An 11,337-nucleotide genomic window follows, 5' to 3' on the forward strand; every position below is an offset into this window, starting at 1 on the left:
AAAAAGTAGACTTTAGCACTAAAAAAAGTAGTAAATTTAATTTTAATAATAAATTTTATTTAACCCTATGAATCCAAAATATCATTGCAACATGTAAGTTATATAAAAATAATGTATGAGATATTTTATAGTCCTTTTTTTCATACCAAATCTTCAAAACTCTATTCATATTTTACATGTATGGGACATCTCAATATGGACTAGCTATAATGTGGCTAATGGCTAACATACAGGACAGAGCAGATCTAGACCAAAACACGTATGAAAAAGAATTAAGGAGGCATTTTGTGCATTATCATGGATTTAGAGATTATTAGAACAGGTAAATTTATTTGAAGTTTAATCTTTTGATTTGACTCCATTACACAAATAAAAAAACTGAAACTCATAGAAGTAAAATGATTATGTGGAAATCATTCAGTTAATCAGACTGGCAGAAAGAAGACAGCAACCCAAAATTTCTTATTTTCATCATTAGCCATTAAATAAAAATTTTAAAAGAACAATATATGATAGGAAGCTATATCATAGCTTCAAGCAACCAAATACTCCAATCAAATGAGCTTAAACAATATCTTAGATAATCTTGTTACCTAACATAACAAGATTCCTACCTTGGTTGCTTCAGAGGCTCCACAGGGTCATCAAAAGTTCTAGTTCTTTCCATCCTTCTGCTCTGCCATCTTCTATGTGGCAGCTTTGCCCTCAGCTGGCCCCTCATGGTTTCAAGCTAGCTGTATTAATTCCAGACAAAATCTCCAGTGAGAACGATGTGTTAAGGGTGAAAGGCACTGTCTCTTTTCATGTCTCCTTTGTAGGAGGGAGTAAACTTTTTTGAGAAGCTTCTAAACAGAATAATTCTCTTGTTTCAATGACTGGGACTGGAAACATGCATATTCCAAAACTAATCGCCAACAAGATAAATAAGATTAACAGAATTCTAGATGATTTATTTGAAAGTAGAATGGATTTGGGGAGGGGAGACCAATGGCTACCACAACTCTGATTAAACTGAGTAGCTGAAAAACCAATTGTAGTGAAAATATAGTTATATTCACAACCCCAGAATTCTATGGAAAGCTGTCTTTTTTTTAGCCCCAAACTCCATTTTGATGTAATGAACTAATGGCTCAACAAACACACATGAAATGACATGCTGCTATTTCTTAACCCAAACCCCAGAATTATAAGAAAGAAAGCTCTAGTTATGTTAAACCAGAGATCTGACAAGTCTTTATTGAGGGCTTAGTATGCAGCAGGTACTGGTACATGTACCACGTTTGATCCTTATGGCTACCCAGTGGAAGGACTGTTTTTTTTTTTTTTTTAACCTTGATTTTTTTAAATTTTTAAATGTAATTAATTTACTTAGTTTTTCAAGTTTTATTTAGAAATAATTGATATACATCACTATAAATTTAAGACAAACAGCACGATGGTTTGATTTATATACATTGTGAAACAATGACCACAACAGGTTCAGCTAATTGAAATGACTGTTAAAATCATGTCCCTAATAGCTTGGGTCTTAAAGAAGTTAGTGATTCCTGTTTGAGGTTATATGGAGCCCATTTACTTTTTTTTTTTTTTTTTAAGAGAGAGAGAGAGCGAGCTTGAGCGGGGGAGAGGAGCAGAGGCTCCATGCTCAGCACAGGACCTGACACAGGGGCTGGATCCCACACCTCTGGGATCATGACCTGAGCTGAAATCAAGAGTAGGTTGCTCAACTGACTTAGCCACCCAGGTGCCATGAGCCCATTTTCTAATCCAAGTGTTTTACTCTAAGTCCAGTGCTATTTCTACTCTACTAATCGACTATTAAACTAGTAAATTTTGTCAGCATAGCAGCTTAGGTTAGGAGACAGCACTATTATTTTCTCTTCTAATTGTTATAAATAAACTTTGTGAAAACTTAATCAGAAGAGATTCCATAAATAAATCACAAATGGAGTACAATTATAGGAGAAGCATACTATAAAGCAGAGGTTGGCAAATTACAGCCCAACTGCTGCCTGGTTTGTAAATAAAGTTTTACTGGAACACAGCCACTTATTTACCTTTTTTTTTCCCGTGACTGCTTTCTCTCTACACAGGCAAAACTAAACAGTTGCAACAGAAATCCTATAACCTGAAAAGCTGAAAATATTTACTATCTAACCCCTTATAGAAAGTGTCTCAACCCCTCATCTAAAGGAAAACTCTTAGAATTTGAAATCAAGAGACCTGAATTTGAAATCTAATTCTGACTAGATTTAGTGGTTGTATACTCTGGGCATTTCATTTAACCTTTCCAAATTCAGTTTCCTTCTCTGAAAAGTAAGAATCATGCCTAATTCAAGAAATTTTGAGGGGTGCCTGGGTGACTCAGCCAGTTGAGCCCAACTCCTGATTTCAGCCCAGGTCATGATCTCATGGGCATGAGACTGAGCCTGTGCATTGGGCTTTGAGCTGGGTGTGGGGCTTGCTTAAGATTCTCTCTCTCCCTCTCCCTCTTCCCCTCTTCCCTCAAAAAATGAAAGAAAAAATAAAAGACATTTAAAAAGAAATCTTGAGAATTATATAAGCAAATGTATATGACAATGGTTTGTGATCCAAAAGTTGTAGCCAGTGCATAATAAATATGAAGAGTAGTTTTGTCAAGTCTCAGAGAAAAGACAAAGGGAAGTCTCATTTCTCTGCTATTTTGAAGTTTTCCTAGCACTAAAGTGGATATATAAGTGGATATTTGAGGCCAAATGAGAATTAAATAAAAAAAAAAATTGGGATGTTTTGCTTCCCAAGACAGCACTATTTGTTTGACTGAACAATAGCTGACTGTGAAGAGTTCAGGGACACCAGGGTAAGGTAATGGGCATATCTCTGTAGTGGCTGCTTATAGATGGTTAAAGAATAGATAGGAAGCCAATGGACACATGTTGGTAGTAAAATTGGCCAAGCAAATGATGCAGAGCCTAGATGACTGGCTAAGGATATTTTAAAATTAGTTTCTAAATATAAAGACATTAAATTATATTGTCTTTTCTACCAATAAAATGTGTACAATTACCAATTATAGTGGATGCACTGTCAGAAGGTAATAACATTTAGACTATGAGTTTTAAAAGCAATAATGTCACATATAGTAATTTTAAAAACTACTTCTTGTGGTGTACCTTCATTTATGATGCACTCATGTAAATTTCTTCCTTGCTGTTGACCTTGATCACAATACGAAAAACAGTCATCCTTCTATTTTTAAGCCTTGTCAGCAAATATCTTCCTCTTTTGTTCTAGGCCACCCTGGATTATGGAGAAAAAAAAAAAAAAACACACACAAAAAAAAAAAACCAGTAAGATATGGAGCAAATTATAGAAAAAAAGGCCATTTACACTGCTATTCTGACTGCTATTACCAGCAATAACTATCATCTCTAAGCTTTTCAACAATGAGTCCACACCAATAAGTGGAAACACTTTTTATAAGTGCTGTATAGTAATACCTGACATGTATATAGCACCTTTCATCTGTAAGAATCCCAAAGTGCCATGTGGAGTATCCTGGAATCACTTCATCTACTAGAGAAATACAACAATCTCTGGAGTACAAAGCAGCAACCTTTCCATACACATAATGGTCCCAGTCTTGGCTTGGGGAGATGGCAAGAGTACATATGTTTTACACTTCTAGCCCCTCCAGACCAACATGCCTTACACTCTTGCTTCATTTGCACAACATGTGGACCCAGAGATAAACTCCTCCATTTCTACTTTTTCTGTGGGAAAAAGTGGGAAGGCTGACTCTTGAAAACCTTGGGGACCTAAGGAAACCTTTTCTAAGTGCAGATTTGTTTTGACTGCTCCTTATTTACAGCAGAGTTTGTGGAAATTAATTAAAACAGCACAATTGTAGAAATAGTAGAATATTAGAAATAGTTTGAAGCCTGAGCCAGTTTGATGCCAGTTTCTGTTACTTCCAGCTGTAGATTTGGGGAAAGTTTCTTAATTTCTCTCAGCCTCATTTTTAAAAATGCAGATGCTAATACCTACTCCAAAATGAGCTTACAAATTTAAAGTGACTGTCAGAGTAGTCAGGATAGTGTAGGCACACAATAAAAGTCTTCTTCTTCATTTCCACAATGTATATCCGTAGGAAACATTCCAAGTTTGCTGATTAAATCATGGGGGTTAAAGAGAGCAAAGTTTCTATTATTTCTTAAAAAGTTAACTTTAGTAATGGTAATACTACAGATTAGGAGTCACGAATTTGATTTAATAGTCTTTGGCTGTGTCAGTTATTTGATTCCTCCAAATAATTCTGTCTACTTAAAAGAAAAACATAATATCCCCTACTCTCCTCACTGAAGACTTAGGATAAATTGAATACTGCTTGCAACACAGCTCTGCTTCCTCAGAAAATGGTGCCATGGAAAGACAACACAACATTACTCTGATTAGGATTGTTGACCAAGACCAGATTTGAAAGAACTAATGAGTAGAAAGCAAAGATTTAGAAAGGTTATATTGGAGCACAGGGGTTGCTCAGTCAGTTAAGCTGACTCTTGATCTCGGCTCAGGTCATGATCTTTCAGTTTGTGAGATGAGCCCCATGTTAGCGCAAAGCCTGCTTAGGATTCTCTCACCACCCCCCTCTCTCTCTGCCCCTTCCCCCACACACATGCACACACTCTCTTTCTCTCCCAAAATAAAGAATAAACTTTAAAAAAATAGAAAGGTTATATTAAAGTCACAGATGAAAAGAAGTACATATCCTATCTTGAAATTATCCCCATCTCTTCCCTACCCCTCACTGTAAAAGTTCAGAAGGATGTAGAAAACCAATAGAAGGTAAGCCACCTACTTTTTCTAGACTATGTAGCATATTCATTAAGCAAATATTTATTAAGAACCTATTATGTGCAAAGTATGGCAATATTTCATTCTTGGACCAAACTAAAAGATATTCAGCTCAACTAATATTCCTTGATATCTGCTATGAGCCATGTACCATGCTTAGATTTAGAACTAATGAGCTAAAAGAAAAAAAAAAGGAAAGAAAACAAAGCACTTCATCCTCAAAGAAAAGATGTCCATAGATAGATACAGCTACGTCATAGAAGGCAAGATGTAAAATGTATGACATAATTGTAAAAAAGCATGAGCTTTGAAATTGGCTAATTGCTTAAAAGACAGCCTCACCATTTATTAGCTATTTGACTTTCTCTAAATTCTGTTTCCTTATACTTAATTTGCAGAGATATTTTAAGCACAGGATAAATTTATATGTGAAAGTCTGGCTTGGCCTACAGTATTCACACAATGTATATTAACTTTAAAAATACTATAAAATATTGTAATTATTATGTACAAATAATTAGAAACATAATGAATTTAAAGCAGGGACTCCCAATGGGGGATGATTTTGTCCCTTAAGGACTTTTGGTGATATCTGAAGATATTCTCAGTTGTAGAACTTGGGGAGGTGGAGGGAGACTACTGTCTAGCAGATAGAAAACGGCCAGGGATGCTGTTAAACATCCTGCAATAAACAGGACAGCCTTCTACAATAAAGAATTATCCAGCCCCAAATGTCAATAGTCCCAAGGTCAAGAGACTCTGATTTAGAGAAAAGAATCTATCTATCTATCTATCTATCTATCTATCTATCTATCTATCTATCTATCATCTATGCTTTCATCCATGTTTCTATCAGTCAAAAGTGGTTTTGTCAGCTAAACTAATTTAATTGCTGTTAGGTTGATTGAAAATAAAAAGCAAACTACATCTTCTAAAGTGAAGTTCAGAACAGATCTGAATCCTAGAGGGTGAGAACAGAACATAAAATCCAGAAAAAATCTTGGTACTGCTGGTGATCAATAATTGAAGTCCATTATTATTAAGACATTAATCTTAGAAATAAGGGTATTGCTACTGGAAAGTGCAACAATATTAGTGATATTTGCTACTCTGCCATGAAGGAAGAACAGGAAAAAAAAGGAAGAAAAAAAAAGAAAAAAAAGAAGGAAGAGTCAAAACAGAGGCCAGTAGGGCCAGGGAAACTCATATGGAGAGTGACATGTTTAAAACCCAGCCTCAGGATCCTGCTGCTTTACTAAAGGGAAAATGAGAAAACCTGAAGAACCACAGAAAAAAATTTCTGGTCTGTCTCCTTGGGGAATGGGGCTTCTATTCAAGTAAATAATTCTTTTATGATATAGACAGTGAGAAAGAGAAAGATGTAACAATGCAATATCTCCCATGGGGCAGATGGTAGGTAGAGAGGCTGTGAGACAACTGGTAGCCAAATGTCTGCTTTGGGAGGACAGGGAGGCCCAGGGAAGCAGCCAGGAGCCAAAGGGAGTGCAGTGGAGTCTAACCTGGAAGGGAGTCAATGTATAAGGAGGGAGCAGGCTCAGTGGATTGTGTCTTGTGTAACCACAGTGAAAAAGGTTGCAGAAGAGAAAAAAAATCTGGCTAATTTAAGGAGTGTTGGACAAAGGAGAAGTGATCTATATTATAAGGTTTCTCCCCAGGGCCCAGTGCCCTAGTATATAGTACATGGAAATTGAGAGTAAAAGTAGAGGTAATTCCTAAGTGCCATTAGAATACACCCAGAAGAGGACAAGCATCCCAGCCATCTGAGACAGTAGGACTAAGCCACTCCTCAAAGTATTGCAGTCTAGAGACTTTTCACCCACTCATTGTGCTTTTGGAAGAGTAGGTAATCAGATTCAGCAGGTTTAATTATAATTAGTTCTCAAATTCACATTTCTTAAGAATGTACAAAGGCAGCAAATATTGGGCTTCTGCTGTGAGCTGATACAGGCCCCAGTATTTGAAATTAGAGTTGGTGGTAGAGTGAAATGGGGTATGATGCTGGTGGTGGCATAGGGCAGCACATAGGGAGACAGGCACAAATAACCTATTAAACTGCAGGATATAATAAAATAAATATTTAAAGTACACATAAGACACTGAATCTAGAGAAGAAAAAGACCCCAAAAATAGACCCACATAAACATAGTCAACTGATCTTTGACAAAAAAACAGAGGCAATACAATGAAGCAAATGCAGTGTCTTCAACAAATGGTGTTGGAACAACTGGACATCCACATGCAAAAAAGGGAATGTAGACACAAACCTTACAGCATTCACTAAAACTAGCTTGAAATGGGTCATAGACCTAAATATAAAATGCAAACCTATAAAACTCCTAGAAGATAACATAGGAGAAAATCTACACGACTTTGGGTATGATGATATCTGTATAGATTCAACAATAAAGATAAGATCTGTGAAATAAATAATTGTAAAGCTGGACTTCATTAAAATTAAAAATGTCTGCTCTATGAAAGACAGTATTAAGAGAGTGAGAAGACAAGTCATAGACTGGGAGTAAATATTTGTAAAAGACATATTTGATAAAGGACAGTTATCCAAAAAAATATAAGAACAAAAAAACCAAAATCTCTTAAAACTCAACAATAAGAAAACAAACAATGCTATAAGAAAATGGGCCAAAGACATTAACAAGACACCTCACCAAGGAAGGTATGTAGATGAAAAATAAGCACATGAAGAGATGTTCCATATCATAGGTGATCAGGTAAATGAAAATTAAAACAATAATAAGGAACCACTATAAACACCTATTAGAATGGTCAAAATCTGGAACACTGATAACAGGAACTCTCACTCATGGGTTTTGGGAATGCAAAATGGAATAGTCACTTTGGAAGATAGTTTGGTAGTTTCTTACAAAACTAAACAAATTCTTAACATACTGCCCAGCAGTTACCCTCCTTGATATTATCCAAAGGAGTTGAAGGTCCACACAAAAACCTGGACAAAGATGTTTATAGCAGCTCTATAGCTGCACAAGGATGTTTGCCAAAACGTGGAAATGATCAAGAAGTCCTTCAGTAGGTGAATGGATAAACTTTGGTATATCCAACAAAGGAATATTACTTAGTGCTAGAAAGAAATGAACTATCAAACCATGAAAATACATAAAGGAACCTTAAATGTGTACCACTAAGTGAACGAAGCCAATCTGAAAAGTTGAAAAATATTATAGTTGAAAAATATTCCAACTATATGACATTCTGGTAAAAGCAAAACTATAGAAATAATACAAAAAATCAAAAAAATATACAAAAAATATATTATAGTTGAAAAATATTCCAACTATATGACATTCTGGTAAAAGCAAAACTATAGAAATAATACAAAAAATCAGTGATTGCCAGGAGAAGGAGGGGTAGTGGGGTGGGCAAGAAATAGAGGATTTGGTGGGACAAAGAAAATTCTGTGTATGATACTGTAGTAATGGATACATGTCATTATACATTTCTCCAAATGTACAGCATCAAGAGTGAACCATAAGGTAAATGTGGACCTTGGTAATTATGATGTATCAATGCAGGTCCATCAGTTGTAACAAATGTACCACTCTGGTGGGGGATGCTGATGATAGTGGAGGCTATGTTTGTGTCAGGGCAGAGGATATATGGGAAACCTATGGACCTTCCTTTCAATTTTGTTGTAAAACTAAAGCTCCTCTAAAAAATCCAAGTGCTGATAGGGGCGCTTGTACCCCAATGTTTATAGCAGCACTCTCAACAATAGCCAAATTATGGAAAGAGCCTAAATGTCCATCAACTGATGAATCGATAAAGAAATTGTGGTTTATATACACAATGGAATACTACTTGGAAATGAGAAAGAATGAAATATGGCCCTTTGTAGCAACATGGATGGAACTGGAGAGTGTGATGCTAAGTGAAATAAGCCATACAGAGAAAGACAGATACCATATGGTTTCACTCTTATGTGGATCCTGAGAAACGTAACAGAAACCCATGGGGGAGGGGAAGGAAAAAAAAAGAGGTTAGAGTGGAAGAGAGCCAAAGCATAAGAGACTCTTAAAAACTGAGAACAAACTGAGGGTTGATGGGGGGTGGGAGGGAGCGGAAGGTGGGTGATGGGTATTGAGGAGGGCACCTTTTGGGATGAGCACTGGGTGTTGTATGGAAACCAAGTTGACAATAAACTTCATATATTGAAAAGAAAAATCCAAGTGCTGAAAAAATAGCTAAAAGAGGCATCTTGATGTTTACCAAGCTAAAACATATATTATATATTATAAAGCATCAATAATTAAAACAGTGTGGTATTGACTCAGGATTAGACAAATTGATCAATGGAATAGAACAAGTCTCCAGAAGAAAGCCTAGGTATATAGGGAGATTTAAAATATGATAATAATGATATCTCAAATCAGTGAGGTGAAAATGGACATTTTAATAAAGGGCATTAGCATCACTGGGTAGCCATTTAGGAAACATAATATTCTATCTGTGCCTCATATTGTATATCAGTATAAACTCTGAATGTACTGAAGTATTTTAATTTTTTTAATGTTTATTTATTTCTGAGAGTGAGAGAGAGAGAGACAGAGAAAGACAGAGTATGAGCAGGGGAGGGACAGAGAGAGAGGGAGACACAGAATCTAAAGCAGGCTCCAGGCTCTGAGCTGCCAGCACAAGCCTGATGTGGGGCTCGAACTCACAGACTGCAAGATCATGACGTGTGCCAAGCTTGGACACTTAAGTGACTGAGCCACCCAGGCTCCCTGCACTGAAATATTTTAAATGTAAAAATAAAATAATAAACGTATTTATAGAATGGATGTGTGAATTCTTTCATAAACCGAAATTAGGAAACTATGTCTTGCATGGCAAACAAAACAAAAGCCAGAAGCCAATTCAAAAAGAAATCAGCAACTGGGAAAAACATTTGCAACCCTTAGAAAATGGGGGGTGGGGGTGGGGAACGAATAACATTTCCAAAGAACCCAAAAGAAAAACAGCTAAAAGATCTAAATAGAGACTCCCCCAAAAAAAAGAAAAAGAAGAAAAGAAATACAAATGGTCCCTAAGCATGAAACAAGAGCACGATTTCACTTAGAGAGACTGCATTGACATTCTGTCTCTCAACTACCATATGGCCAAAATTCCAAAAGTGTTCACAGCACACATTGTTGGCCAGACCGTGAGAAAAGAGGGGCTCTCCTGTCATGCTGGTGGGAGTACAAAATGATACATCTAGAAAAGGAAAATCTTCACTGCGTTTGGCAATGTCTACCAAAATTACAAAAGCATTTACCCACTGAACCAGAAATCTTACTTTGGAGACTCTCATTCTGGCATTGCTTGAAATAAGAAAAGATTGTGCAAGACAGGGAGAAAAAGTGAAATACATGTTCATATTCACTTGTATTTAGATAAAGTAACATCAAAAGGTTGAACAAAAAAGAAAATGGTTATCTATAGGGGAGATTTCTTAATATCTGCCTTTCATATCATTTTTATTTTGTAAATGTATTAATTATTTAAAAACCTCAATTAAACATTTATTTCTAGACTATTGTAATTTTTAAAATCCAACCAGTCTGCTGCCATCCTAACCACTTTCAAAAACTTTTTGATCAAAACATAAACCTATTGCATCAGATGAAAACTATTTTTTCATTGCCTTCAGGAAAAAAAAAAAAAGTCTCAATTCCATATGTGGCATATAAGACCCTTCCTGATTTGTTCTTCCATATATCATTGTCTACCTACTTTCTTTGTCTTCATCCAGCAGATCTCATTTTTAACGTGCCGCTCTGGGCAGTTTCTTTCCCATCCTTCCTCTCTCCCCCACACTGGTTTACATTTCTTAGTCATGTTTCCAAGTCATATTCTCTTTGTTTTTTTTTTCTCCTTCCTTTGCCTGAGTCCCTGGAGGGTAACGTAGTACATCTTAGTCTCTAGTCTTTGGCACACAGTAGGCATGTTTATCCTGCATCTGGATGGGTGGCATAGACAGTGTGCCAGTTAGTAAGTTACTGTTTCTCAGCACCATATCCACCCTTCTCTACCCTACTTTGGGTCCCTGTGGGGTGGAAGGGTGCAAACGACGTATTTCTGCTTTGCCAGTGGCTCCTTCCTGGGTGCGTCCAATAGCAGTTGCCAGAGGGAGACTGCAAGGCTGCTGTGGAGAGAAGGGACTTGCTCCTTCCTTCCTATGGGTTTCCTTTCTTGTCAGTGGCCCCTCAGCCTCATTTCTTCACCCCAGTAAGCACCCATGTTCTGGTAACAGCAGCTGAATCCTGTTAGTTTTTCCCATACTCGAAAAACCAGCACATGACATCTCTCAAAATCCCCGGCTTCAGCTGAGTAGCACCACCTCCTCAGAGGTCTGACTCTCACCTCCACAGGGCTCCAAGCTTTTAAGTTGGAATAATTATAGCCTCTTCCCTTGGTTCCCTCGACCAAAGGGCTTGAAGCTGCTCTTTGCAGTTGCTACCTTCGTAA

General features: G+C 36.8%; 1 long non-coding RNA gene across 1 annotated transcript in view; it reads right to left on the bottom strand.

Annotated features, from left to right (window-relative positions):
* Positions 1-11,337, bottom strand: part of LOC122239468 — a 50,103-nt gene that overhangs the window by 7,771 nt on the left and 30,995 nt on the right. Inside the window, exons 2-3 of the long non-coding RNA XR_006218626.1 lie at positions 3,153-3,279; positions 615-734 (exon numbers count right to left, since the gene is read on the bottom strand). This is a non-coding gene — a long non-coding RNA (uncharacterized LOC122239468). The remainder of the gene's footprint in view (positions 1-614; positions 735-3,152; positions 3,280-11,337) is intronic.

Source organism: Panthera tigris, chromosome B3 (genome assembly GCF_018350195.1).
Source record: "Panthera tigris isolate Pti1 chromosome B3, P.tigris_Pti1_mat1.1, whole genome shotgun sequence".
Lineage (NCBI taxonomy): Eukaryota > Metazoa > Chordata > Mammalia > Carnivora > Felidae > Panthera > Panthera tigris.